The following is a 12,517-nucleotide window of genomic DNA, read 5'->3' on the forward strand; positions in this document are numbered from 1 at the left end:
CGTGAAAACGTTGCAGACTACTGATTGGTAGCTCACTGTTACATTTCTGTTAGTTATTGTACAATACTTTTAGTATATGGCAAACCCGGAAAAACACACCACGGCCAATTGAGGAGGTAGAGATGCTTCTCTGTTTGGTGCACCTTCGATATCCTCCATTGTTTGTGTTTATATTAAAGATGACGTCACAATAGCTTTGTGCATCGTCACTATAGTAAAAACACCGCTTTGAGGGTGAAAAAAGGTACCAAAAGTGAGTAGAGTTGAGTCGCAAAATGGAAAACTCACACACAGGAGAGACGCTGCATTAACTTGAATATAAGATGGCCTTCCCTTTTCCAATACCTGATTTTGGAAAAAGTCTCTCTGAAGATATAAAACACTGTCAGAGTATATCCTGCTTGGAAAGTTTAAATGAGATACTACTAGTCCAAAGAGAGAAAAACATTATTGAAGCCTTTTCTCTTTTAAAAAGTGAAACATGAAATAGGCCTACTTCCATTTAAGCATTTGTGTAGTTTGTCTCTCAGTCACTTAATCATCCTGCCCTGTCAGTCGTATTAGCAGGCAGAGTCATTTGCTCTGGCTGTTAGCATTTTCCTTCATTTTTAAGTCCTTTTAATTTGGTCCCTGGTCCATTTCTGCAGTGAAGTCGGGTCAGATGTTTTTGCTTGTCAGGGATTTATTTCCTCTGAGGATGCAAAATATGTCAAACAAGCCATCAGGAACACTTGCTGACTAATCCAAAGCACAAATTACCCATAATGCAACTCTATCTGCAGGAGCTGGTGTTACAAGGGGACTCGCTCCATTCAAAAAGACTGTCTGATGTTGTGAATACATCCATGTTAAGTCCTTATTTTATTATCATAAAAAGCTATTATCTATTCAGGCCAACATAACATTATGTCAGCAGTATGTAGCCATACAGGTAGTTTGCGTTTTATTTCTTCAGGTTTTGAGAATCTTTGAGTTTTCTGTCTCCAACCCAATATAATGGAGCTGGATGAAATGTTGAATTTGTGGTTCTCAAAATATCGAAAACTTTAAATATTTAACTATGTCAAATATTCAACAGGAACCTCTTTTCTCTTGTTTATCTGGATAATCCGCAGAAATCAGTCATCACAGTTTTCTATGGAATTATTTTTCTCAGTTAAAGAAAGTAGTTTGTTTTTTAAACTGTAAACTGCAGCAAAGACTGTGGATCATCTAGAGTAGCAACAACACAGTTTCTGGAAAGAGAAGTTGCTGTTGAAAGTTTTTATTTTTCTTAATAGTTCCTGTCAATGCTGTTAGAGCCACAAAAGAAAATTCAACTCCACTGTAGCTGGGTGGAGACAGAAAGTGAGAAACAAAAACTGTCTTTATGTCTAGAAACCACAGAGGTGAGCCAGTATGGTCGGTATTGTCGCTCCTAGGCGGATGTTGAGCTGAAGACAACTGAGTCAGTAGAAACTGGATCTTTACCAAGCTCTCAGTCGAGTGTGTTCAGGATGAACAGACAGCAGTCTCTCTACTACTACTGCTGGCATTTTGGGAGAAGATAATTAGAATAAAAGCAGAAGTTACAGTCGTCTCTGCATTCATTGCAGGATGTTCAGTCTTTCTCTCCCTCTTTGGATCTCCTTCTCTTTATCTCTTTCTCCTGCCTGGATCAGCACTATTACTTTGATCTGGCTCTTCATATAACAAGGCCCCAGGGTCTACTGTACAAGAGAGCAGAAAGAGTCCAAACTACAGTGTGTGTGTGTCTGTGCACGAGCCACGCACATAGTGTATGTCTACGTGTATACATGCTTTAACTATGTGCTGAATATCTTCTTGCTTGTGTCAGACACTTGACAAATTTCCCCTCAGGGATTAATTCTTCACGAGGATTTTTTTTTTCCTGAAATGCTCACTCTACTTTTATTGGAAGAGGATATCATAGTCTATTAGTGATGCTGCTTGGTTGAGTTTTTTTTTCCACTTCAGTCCTGTGGTTGCTTAATTGGCATGAAATCGGGACACTCTAAATTGCCACTGAGGAAGGTGATAAATGAATATCATTATGTTTTCTTATATTAACTATAGAAACGGAGCCATGAATTTGGTCATTCAGTTCTGTGGCTAATTGTCATGGTTTTGTTGCCATAAACAACTCATTTTATAACCGTACACTGACTATGGATCTATGAGGAACTGTTTCAGGATCGGGGAAATCTTTAAAGTTGGGGAATGTGGATTATTTTAAGACTAATGAGGAGATACACAGAAAAGAGGAAGGACATTATGTTCTCCAGCAATTAGAGCAAGTACTATTTCTGGAATTTTGTCAGATTTTGTTTCTCTCTGCTATTAAATAACATCATCTATCCCATCTTGTCTGTATCTCTCCCTCTCTCTGTCTCCGGTCAGACAGGATGTTTTGAGGAGGAAGACAGCAGGGTCACGGTCTGATCCAGAAAGTATGATAAAGATCAACCATTTCCTTTGCATCACATGCGTGTGTGTTTCTGTGTTTGTGTGTTCGTATTCAAGCATACTCTCCACGCAGATCCTACAATGAGCTTTATGTTTGACGATTCAAATACTTGCTGTGTTTACTCAAAGGCAAAGTAATACCACACAAAGCGAGGTAGTAGTAGTAGTAGTAGTAGTAGTAGTAGTAGTAGTAGTAGTAGTAGTACTCAGGAGTTTGATATTGAAATACAGGGATGTTGGATGTGTGTTACATGAATGTGTGGTAATAAATCGGTTGTAAATGCTTCATAGTTTGTAATAAGCCATTAATAAGGACTGCATTTGGAAACAGCCAATCACTTAACTGACTCCGCCCTGTTTGTCTTGACTGCCAGGCAAAGACTTTGTGATGAAAAGTGGAATTAAAGGAATAGTCTGACATTTCAGCAAACGGGTAAGATGAGATGATAGATGAGAAGATTAATACCACTCTCATATCTCTCTGTTAAATACAAGGCTGCAGCCACCAGTCGTTAGATCAGCTTAGCACAAAGACTGGAAACAGGGCGAAACAGTTATCCCGTCATATGGAAATGTCCTGTCTATCGTCACCTCCTAAGTCGCTATGTATAAAAAGAAGTAATTCTGTTTTATCAGTGTTATGTGCTGCTCTTTGTGCTTTGGGGAAACTGGAAAAAATTATGGCGTTGTGAAATGAAAAACTTACATTAAACTCTGCTGTTGTGAAAAAAAGGCGGAATAAAAAAGACATTCCATAACGAGAATGGCACGCAGTAGAGCACGTACCTCCGCCAAGGAGAAACAATCGTACACGTCTGTTGGATCCAATTGAACAAACTCATAGAGCTCAACACCATTAATATGTCTATTTTTTTCTTCTCATCAAGAGCCATGCATTATTTACATTACAGTCTTTGAACTGCACTACCTTGTAGGAAAGTTGCTATACAAAGGAAGTTTGATTTATTGATTGAGTATTTCCTGAGAAATTCACAAAGCTGTCTGAAATATCTCGCAACCAAACTTTAATGGGTTCTTCTCTGGCCCATGCCCCACCTCTCCACCAAGTCTGGCTAACAAGCAAACCAACAAACAAACCAACAAACAGACAAGGGTGAAAACATACGACTTGGAGTTTTTAAAAACTGAATTATTTCACTTGTTCCTCTATATATTTTGTGGTATTTATTCATCTTCTTTTGAAAATATTGGGTTTTCCACAGTGTATATCCTCCTCAATTATAAGTCAAAAGTTTTTTCCTCACAAAAGGTTACTGACTTATAAAGCTTTAATAATTGATATATTAACCATTAATAAAGCAGTTACAACGTATAAACACTTTAAAATGAATGCCCAATTAGAAAGCAGTACTGTCTTGTCTATACGTGTAACTTTTTTTTTCATTTTACAAACAAGTATAACGTCAGGTCCTGTTTCAGCTTGAGAACAGTGTCAGTTCAAGGTCATCTGTGTTTCATGGGGTGTAAACATACTACATAAGGACAAGTAGACAAAATGAACTGAATGAATTTTTGCAGTGAGGGTGGGAGGGTGAACACTAAGGCCAGGTTTGGGTTAAAGGGGGTGGGGGGGTGGGGGGGTCTTAAGGTCCCAGCCAAAGTGTCTCCTGCAGGAGGTGGTGTGTCGGCGTGGAGGGATTCCCACTCCTCTGAAGTCTGGCAGTCGGTATCTGGTTACTCCTGTAGGTCTGCCATGATTACCCTCCACTCACATTCCACAGCCCTCATTTACTCCAATCCACACAGGAATCTTACAAACTCAGCATTACACACAGAACAAACACACACACACAGGCACACACATAAACACAGGGACCAACAAACCCAACAGATCTCAAGTCAAACGTCAAAGTCAAAACATTCATCTCAAATCACCACATTTATCGCCCCCAGTCTTCCCCATCCCCTTTCTCCCTGTCACAAACTCCTTGTCAATCGAAAAATGTGACACAACTTTAGACAACAACTTCGACTGTGGCTGAGGTTTGTGTTGCCGCTGTAGTGCTAACCTGGTTGTAAAATGCCAGAAATGCTGTAATCCACATGGAGGCGTTTGTCATCTCACACCAAACTGTGAGGGGAGCAGCGGTAATGTGGTGGTTTAGCCCTCAGCCTCGTCTGTTGCCCTCCTGCTGGAAGGAATGCCGTTACAGACGGCCGACTAGACGCCCAGCTGCTCATGTGGCCACATGTTGCACAGTCCTTCTGCGATACTGCAACCGGATGTTGTGTACTTTCACAGACTATCCACTTTATGACGTAGGTGTTTGTACATATATCTGTCTGCTGGTGTATGTGAATGGGAGCACGACAACTCAGGCACATGCTACCTTGTGTGCGTTGCCGGGCCTTAGGCCTCGTATTTGAGAGATCTTGTCACCGCACACTGCTTCCTTCCTTTGAAAATGAATTTCCCATTGCTTTATTAAAGTCAGCTCTCTGTCAGTGCGTCTGACATCAACATTGTTCCTCTGTGGGGGGTTTCTGGCCTCTGGGAGGAAGGCCCTATAGGACAGGGGACAGCGCAATTCATAATCAAGACGCAGGCAAAGAAATGGCTCTTCTTGTGTAACGTAATTGAAAAAGAAAAAGGAGAGGATATTGCAGTCATCTCAAGCTTGTCTCATGCTGATATTGCACCTATCAATCATATTTCATAGGGTATATTCTCGATGTTCACTGACATTTCTCTTGATTTATCATAGTAATAATACACGCATACTGTGTGTGTGAATATAGAGAAAGAGAAGGGGCATCGGAGAGGGGGCAGCATATTATGATTTAATGTGATGTGATGTGAGTGGGGGGGTATAATATATAAAATAAGGGTATCTATGCAACAATATAGACATCCAAATAATCATCTTTTCATCCAAATGCAGCTAAAGAGAAAGCTTTGCGCCTGTGCAACCTGCGGAGGAAGAGTAATTCATACTCAAAACACATTTTGGGTGAAGTTATCACATAACAAAATATTCATTAAAATAAAGATTCATTCTCTTTCATCCATAAAAGAAAACAGCAGCTTCTGATAAAACTTAAGATTGCTTAAGTAAATTACAAATTATTGAGTTGGATGGGACCTATTTGTGCTCTCGCAAACACATTTAACAAAGTCGATATTGTGAAAGTGCCAAAAAAAAGGCTGCAGCTGCTTAAATTAACAATGATATTTAGATACTGTATGAGATCTAAGGGGTGATATTTGTGATAAACATTTAACCTTTGATGAGGATGGAAAGAAAACATTTTGCTTCTTTCGGTGGAGAAGAACTAAGGTTTGCTCGGTGCCGAAATCTGAACTGGCAGTGATATTATCCAGACCAAAACAACTTCTTCTGTTTGAATCGTTTTCTTGTAATTTTGCAATTCAGTCACTTTATTTTTTAGTTTTTCATGGACCTACAAGCTGTCTAATATATGCGTGTTATGAAGAGATGCACCTTTTAAAATAAACACGGACAGACAAGAGAAAGCTTATAACAAAAATGCTGATTTCTGTCAATCTTTCTGTCATGCAAAAATACCAAACATTCCCTCATTGTGGCCTCTCAGGTTTGAGGATTTGCTGCTTTTCTTTCTTTCTTTTTCTTTTTTTTTGGTGATTATCAAGTGGACTGTTGGTTGCACAAAGAAAGCACAAAAAAGACATCCCCTTAGCCTTGACAGGCACTATTTTCTGACATTTTATAGACCAAAAGATTCATTGATTAATTGACAAAATAATAAAAAGGTAATCATTCATTCTAGCCCTGTCTCAGTGGTAATCTGATGCTGTTGTCCATCTGAAAGTGGCGACCATGACAACCATGTTTATGCTAATCTGGATGTGTTTTTTTTTTTTTTTTTTTTTTTTGAAGCAAGCTGTTGTTAATTGTCCTGAAAGCTCAGTGTTTCCACAGTCGTAAACAAAGAACATCGCCACTTCTTCCTAAACCCAATAATGCATGAAATTCTATCACATCGGTCTAAAGGTTTACGTCCATCAACATAACCAATGACATACTGGGTTCAGTGGGTGAATTAGTTATTTATTTATAGCAATGTCTGACTTTGACAAGCACTTTAACAGGATACCAACAGGATTCTGCAGCACCCACAATAATTCTGTTTAGAAAGTGCAAAAATGTGGATGTTTGTGAATTTAACCTCGCCAGGGATAATCTAGTCTGTTTTTAAATGATTGTGATGAAAGTTGATCCTCTCCTCAAGTCTACACAGTTGTAATGAGGTGACTCCTGCTCTTTCACTGATGTTACTGCAACCACCAATTGGTTTTGTGTTTTTTTTTTTTAAGAGAGGCCTCCTTATTTATCAAATTTGGACTTTCTGGCTGCAGTAACTCACAAAGATGGTGGAGAGCTGCAAAACTACCTTTAGGTGATGAAACATTCCTTCAGAAACTTCTTAAGAGATGCAGCATCTGTGTTTTTCTACACTCTACAGACAAACACATGTGGTGCCAACATCAGTTGGCAAGGAGATGAAATAAGCACTGGCATCTAAACTCACTAACTCTATTTACAATGTGCACAGAAAAGCAGTCTTGTGTGTGACTGTTCCCAGCAAAAGATCAATATTGGCTCATAATTAATCACATGGAAAGTGCTGTACTCAGAACATTTTTCTAATGACGATCAGCGAGCTGTATACTCACCACTGTGAGCTAATTTTGGTGGCAGTGGTTAGCATAATAACAAAATCTTTTAATTACGCAAAATGCAGTTTTGACTTCCTATGAAATAAAAGGGTCTTTTATTTGTAACAGAAATCAACCACCATCTAACATGCCTACTTTGTGCACGTGTGTGCACATACGTTTCAGCCACTGAGTTTGTGTATATATTGTGTTAGTGTGTGATATTCTCTGTGATTCACTGAGATTAGGAAAAACATGACTGCAGGCCATGCTGAAGCTAAATAAGCATAAGAATGCCAGAAGTGACTGTCCCCTTCTTTAAACCCCCAAACGACACATCCAGGCTGTAAACACGGCTAGACTGTCCCCACTCCGCCACCTACATAACCACCCATCCCAGGCCCCAGCCCCCCTCCTGCTGGGAGCAGGCACATAGACAGACTGTCTTATCTCCCCCCCCAGGGAAGAGGAAGAGGGGGATGGGGGTGCTGGCTTTGTGTCTACCGGCACAGACAAGGACTTTGTGTTGCATCCCCACATGCATGCAGGCACGTGTGGGAATAAATGGACATACATAAGCATGCACGCACGCACACACACACACACACACACACACACACACACACACACACACACACACACACACACACACACACACACACACACACACAAGAGCAAATAATATATGACACATAGCACGCAAATGCAAGGCCAAAGCGTTCAGGATCCTTTGATCTATATATACCACTACCACTATAGGATGTCCCAAACAATAATGCAGTTTAAGATGACTCACATTCCAGACAAATCTACAACACATTATTTAGACAATCAAGAGGATGTTTTCGTCAGGCTCAATGTCAGATGACATTCTAATTAGAAAAAATAATTCCTGAACTGAAAAGGTCAGGGCACGTTCACACACAAAGACCACGCCAAAGCAACCCCCACTAACCCCACCTAGACAGGCTCATAATGCCCCACCTACACACCACAACCCTGTTCATCCTCCCAACCCCCAAGGTTTGTATCACACTCACGCACACACCCATACATATGTACGTAAATACATGCACATAGGAAGTGGGTGACTGCATGGGTGTGACAAACACAGAAAAACCACATGCTGGTTTGATTCGTAGATATGACTTTCCAACATGCAGGCTGCAGGTATTGCATTATATTGTGGAATGTAGCTCATTGCATTCAGTTAAGATGGTAGAACAAATATGGCATTTTTGTCAACATGATTTGGACAAAGTTTCATATATTCAAGCCTGTTTAATACAGTATTTACAATATTACAGTATTATTTTCTCCATACTGATGGTGGAGTAGGACACTGCGATATAAGGGAAGGAAGACAGAATCCACAGTCTTCATTTGTGCAAACATACATTTTTAATTGGTATCTTTGAAAGTATTTCGTTACTAAGCTGCAGTGGAGGGGTAGAAACAGCAAGCAGTCATACTTAAAAGATTGTACACTCAAGGATGAGCTGTGTAGCTAAAGGATGAATGGATGGATTTTCTTTGGGGCTGTACTCTGAACTGTGAACTGTATAGTGACATATGTATTGTGGTAGTTAATTAATTTACACATCACATTGTATGTGTGTGTATATAAACAAGGTTGTTCACACCTTCAGCTTTACGATTTGTGGTAAACATTCCATGTCTTTGCAGAAATTAAAGAATAAACAACTGGGAATAAAATAGCAGTGGAGAGGTATACATTGCCTCATGCAGATTGAATAGACTGGAAAGGATCCATCTGAATTTTGTCATCTACACGTCTGTGATGGTTCACACAAATGTCTTGCGGACATCTGTGTGCAGTCCAAAACGTATGAGCATGTGGACCACACGTGCCAAATGCACATGTGTGAACACGTCCACCTACGCAGACAACTGATATAGTATAAACAGAACCACGTGCAGGTCTGCAGTCCATGTCTCTCTGTTTTGAAGTACATCAGGGTTGATTTGTCTAATTAAGGTTGCTGAAGCCATATTATCTGTTTTCTGAACTTTGAAATGAAAGGAAACAGGCCGAGGAACGTGGATTTTGTAGCCCATCTCCTACAATGTAGCTATGTCAGAAAAGGCCAGTATGCATAGGAGGAATGATAACAGCAACCAATTACAAACTACAATTTAAATCATCGATTAATCGTTTAAATCATTTTTAAAGCAAAAATGGCCTAAATTCATTGGGGCCAGGTCCTCACCATTCTCCACTATTTCCTGATCTTTTATAGACTAGCCAATGTATGTACTGATATATTAATCTAACAAAAGGTAGAAAATATGCAAGAATAATTGACAAACATAAACACTGGCTACTACTACTTGAGTATTGTATTGAGACAGCTAGGGCTACCACTAATGATTATTTTCATTATTGATTAATCTATTGATTAGTGAAGCTGGAACCGGCACATATCTTACATTTTTCCTTTAGAAAAAGGCTTAAAACGATTATTTGATTATCAAAATAGCTGCTGATTCATTTTCTGTGAATCAACTAATCCAGTAACTTCATCCATTAATTAACTAATCACTGGAGCTCTAAAGATAGACTTGAGTGAATCTGGTCCAATCTTCAAGGATGAACAAACACTGGGTAGGTATTCCACAAAAATACCACAACAACTAAAACGTGTCTTTTTTTGCTCTACATAAACTACAGTGTTCAAGTTGCTTACTCAAGTTAATTCTGGCATGTACAATACCACTTAACACGGATGGAAAAAAAACTCTAAAAAGCATCTACCAGACCTTCTGCGCAGGCTGCAAATAACCACAAACTACAAACATACAGCTGAAAGGTGACTGAACAGCCAATAAATGCAAACTCTCTCCCTGCTCCTTGTGCCTGTCCAGGCAGCACAGACAGATTCACTGTCCAAGCAAACAAGGCACTGTCCATTTAACTAGGACAATCTTCATAACACACAGCCATAACCACACAGCAAGTTGTTAAATAAACATGTAAGTGTCCGTAAAGCCAACAGCGAGCAAAGACAGACAGAAAGAGTGTATCTGACTCACATTTAGTTGAAGCCGAAACCCATTTTCCTGTCTTTCATGGGGGTGAAGTGGTAATTATCCAGGTGATAGACACATCTCTCTGCACTTCATGGTAATTTTGTTTTGCTGTAGGTTACTCTTCTCGTTTTTCCACCTCTGCTGACGTAATTAACAGCTCTGGAAAACTACTCAACTACCAAGCTAACTCCAAACTCTAACTAATGTCTACAGTTAGTTTGTGTAAGGCTGTGTGATAATGAACAGCTGTGTTTTTAATCGAACGATGTGAACTGCACCTGGTTTCACTCCCGCACACCTGAAAGAGGTGTTATACCCTTTTTCACCACGCACACTGACTGACACGTAGCGGCCGTTAGAACCCAGAGGGGCGCTGTTTCACAAACTTGAAGAAACTCTGTTTAAAGACATGGTGGAAGAAGTACTCAGATCTTTTGCTAAAGTGAAAGTTGCAATACCTCAATGTGAAAAATAGGTTGGAATATTGTTATTGCACTGTCATGAATAAAATGGCTTGAGACGAAGAGCAGATCATATGTTCTTGTGCTGCAAAGTGACTAGTAACTAGCCCCCAAATAAATGCAGTACAGTGATATCCTACTTGAGTTAATTACAAATACTTAGAATTTGTACTCAACTACAACACTTCATTAAAATAACTGAATTTCCACCACTGATTTCATGACAAAGACTATCATTAGGTGTACATTATTAATTCAAATTACAGTGATGGGAGCCTTAGTTCCTGAGAAAACACCATTGGGTTTAGGAGGGGGCACAAGACAGACTGTAGCCAAGATATCACCCACATGCACCCACCTGAAAGGTCTGTATTTTATTTATTTTTCATTACTTGGGTTTTTCACATTTTACTTATTCAGTTAACTGTTCAGTAATATTTTATGTAAATTTGATTTCCCAACATGATGATCTTTCAGGAACCTTCTTCCCATTGATTTATTTATTATTTTCTTAGCTTAAAAATAGACAGAATTAAACATTTAGCATCTAGGCTAGTAATACTGGAACCAGTAACTACTCAGTGCTTTTCTTAGAAGGTGCTCACACAAACAGCTTACATGTGTAATGCACTGTACATCTACATGCTGACGAGAGATGCTGCTGAAATCTGTAATAGTTTTAATGGAATTATTGCCGGCCAGAATCAGGGTCACCCTGTCTGAGGGAAGTCATGGATATGAGGCCATTCCTCTCTCTCACACACACACACACACACACATGCACATGCACACAAAGCTTAGAGCCGCTTTGGTTGTATTAGCAGGGTTTGGGATTACTGGTGGGAGGGCATGGAGATGGCCATGAGTTTAAAGTGCATGATGTCAAGGAATAGGTTCCCACCATGTGGTCCCACCTGCCTGGTGGGATATATTCGAATAGTTTTTGCTATAATTTTAGTTTTCTTCCAATGTTTTGTAGTAAATATGAATATACAGACAGTAATTTGTGTTCTGGGCACAGTCAGTAATAGAACAGGAGGGGAAGATTATACATTTCTATGTTTGTACAAGTGGAAACTTTTAATAGTCAACCACAAATATTTGTATCTATCTGTGCGGATTCATATTTAATGTTTGTAGTCTGAATTATAATGTCTTAAATAAACCATGTGTAATATAAAAAATAATGTGAACTGTGCTAGGCAGCATCTAATTTTCAGGGACAAGGAAATGTGTGTTTGTGACTTTTCTAAAGGTTTTCTTCATTTGCATTTTGCATTTGCTTTTATAATTATAACTAAAGGGACAGCAAAGAGGCACATACATGCTCCATTTGGATTCTGCTTCCAACACTAAATATGTTTTTTTCTCTTATTTTCTGAATAAAATTGAAGGTTTTGCAAAGTGTTGTCGAACAAAGCAGAGGATGGGGGTTGGATGGCGTGGAAAGTGGGTCTTGTGAATGTAGGTCTTTGAGACAGTGTGTGTGGGTAAAGCAGGCTTACAGTAGTAATCCTCTTCACAGACACCCATCTGACTAGCAACAGGACGGGGCTCAGACAGACACACACATGCGTGCGCACACACACACACTGAAAGGGTTTATTAGAAGGAAATCTATTTTGTTTTGTCTGGTTTTTAGAAATACAGTGGGTCATAAATAGGCCTTCATCTCTAATCGCATACTCAGTCCAATCCTCTGATATCTAAGATGTCTGAGTGAAGTTGTAATCTTCCAGTACGTGCGTTCATTCCCGCAGGTGTGGCACCGAATTCTTTGTGCGATTGTTTGATACATTACATGCCTTTTCTTTTATCAGCCATTAAAATGAGGAAGCTCCTCCAGGAAGCTGGATCCTCTGTTGACTTTATTGGTTCC

The sequence above is a fragment of the Seriola dumerili genome, unplaced genomic scaffold (assembly GCF_002260705.1).
Source record: "Seriola dumerili isolate Sdu_G_001 unplaced genomic scaffold, Sdu_1.0 BDQW01000450.1, whole genome shotgun sequence".
Lineage (NCBI taxonomy): Eukaryota > Metazoa > Chordata > Actinopteri > Carangiformes > Carangidae > Seriola > Seriola dumerili.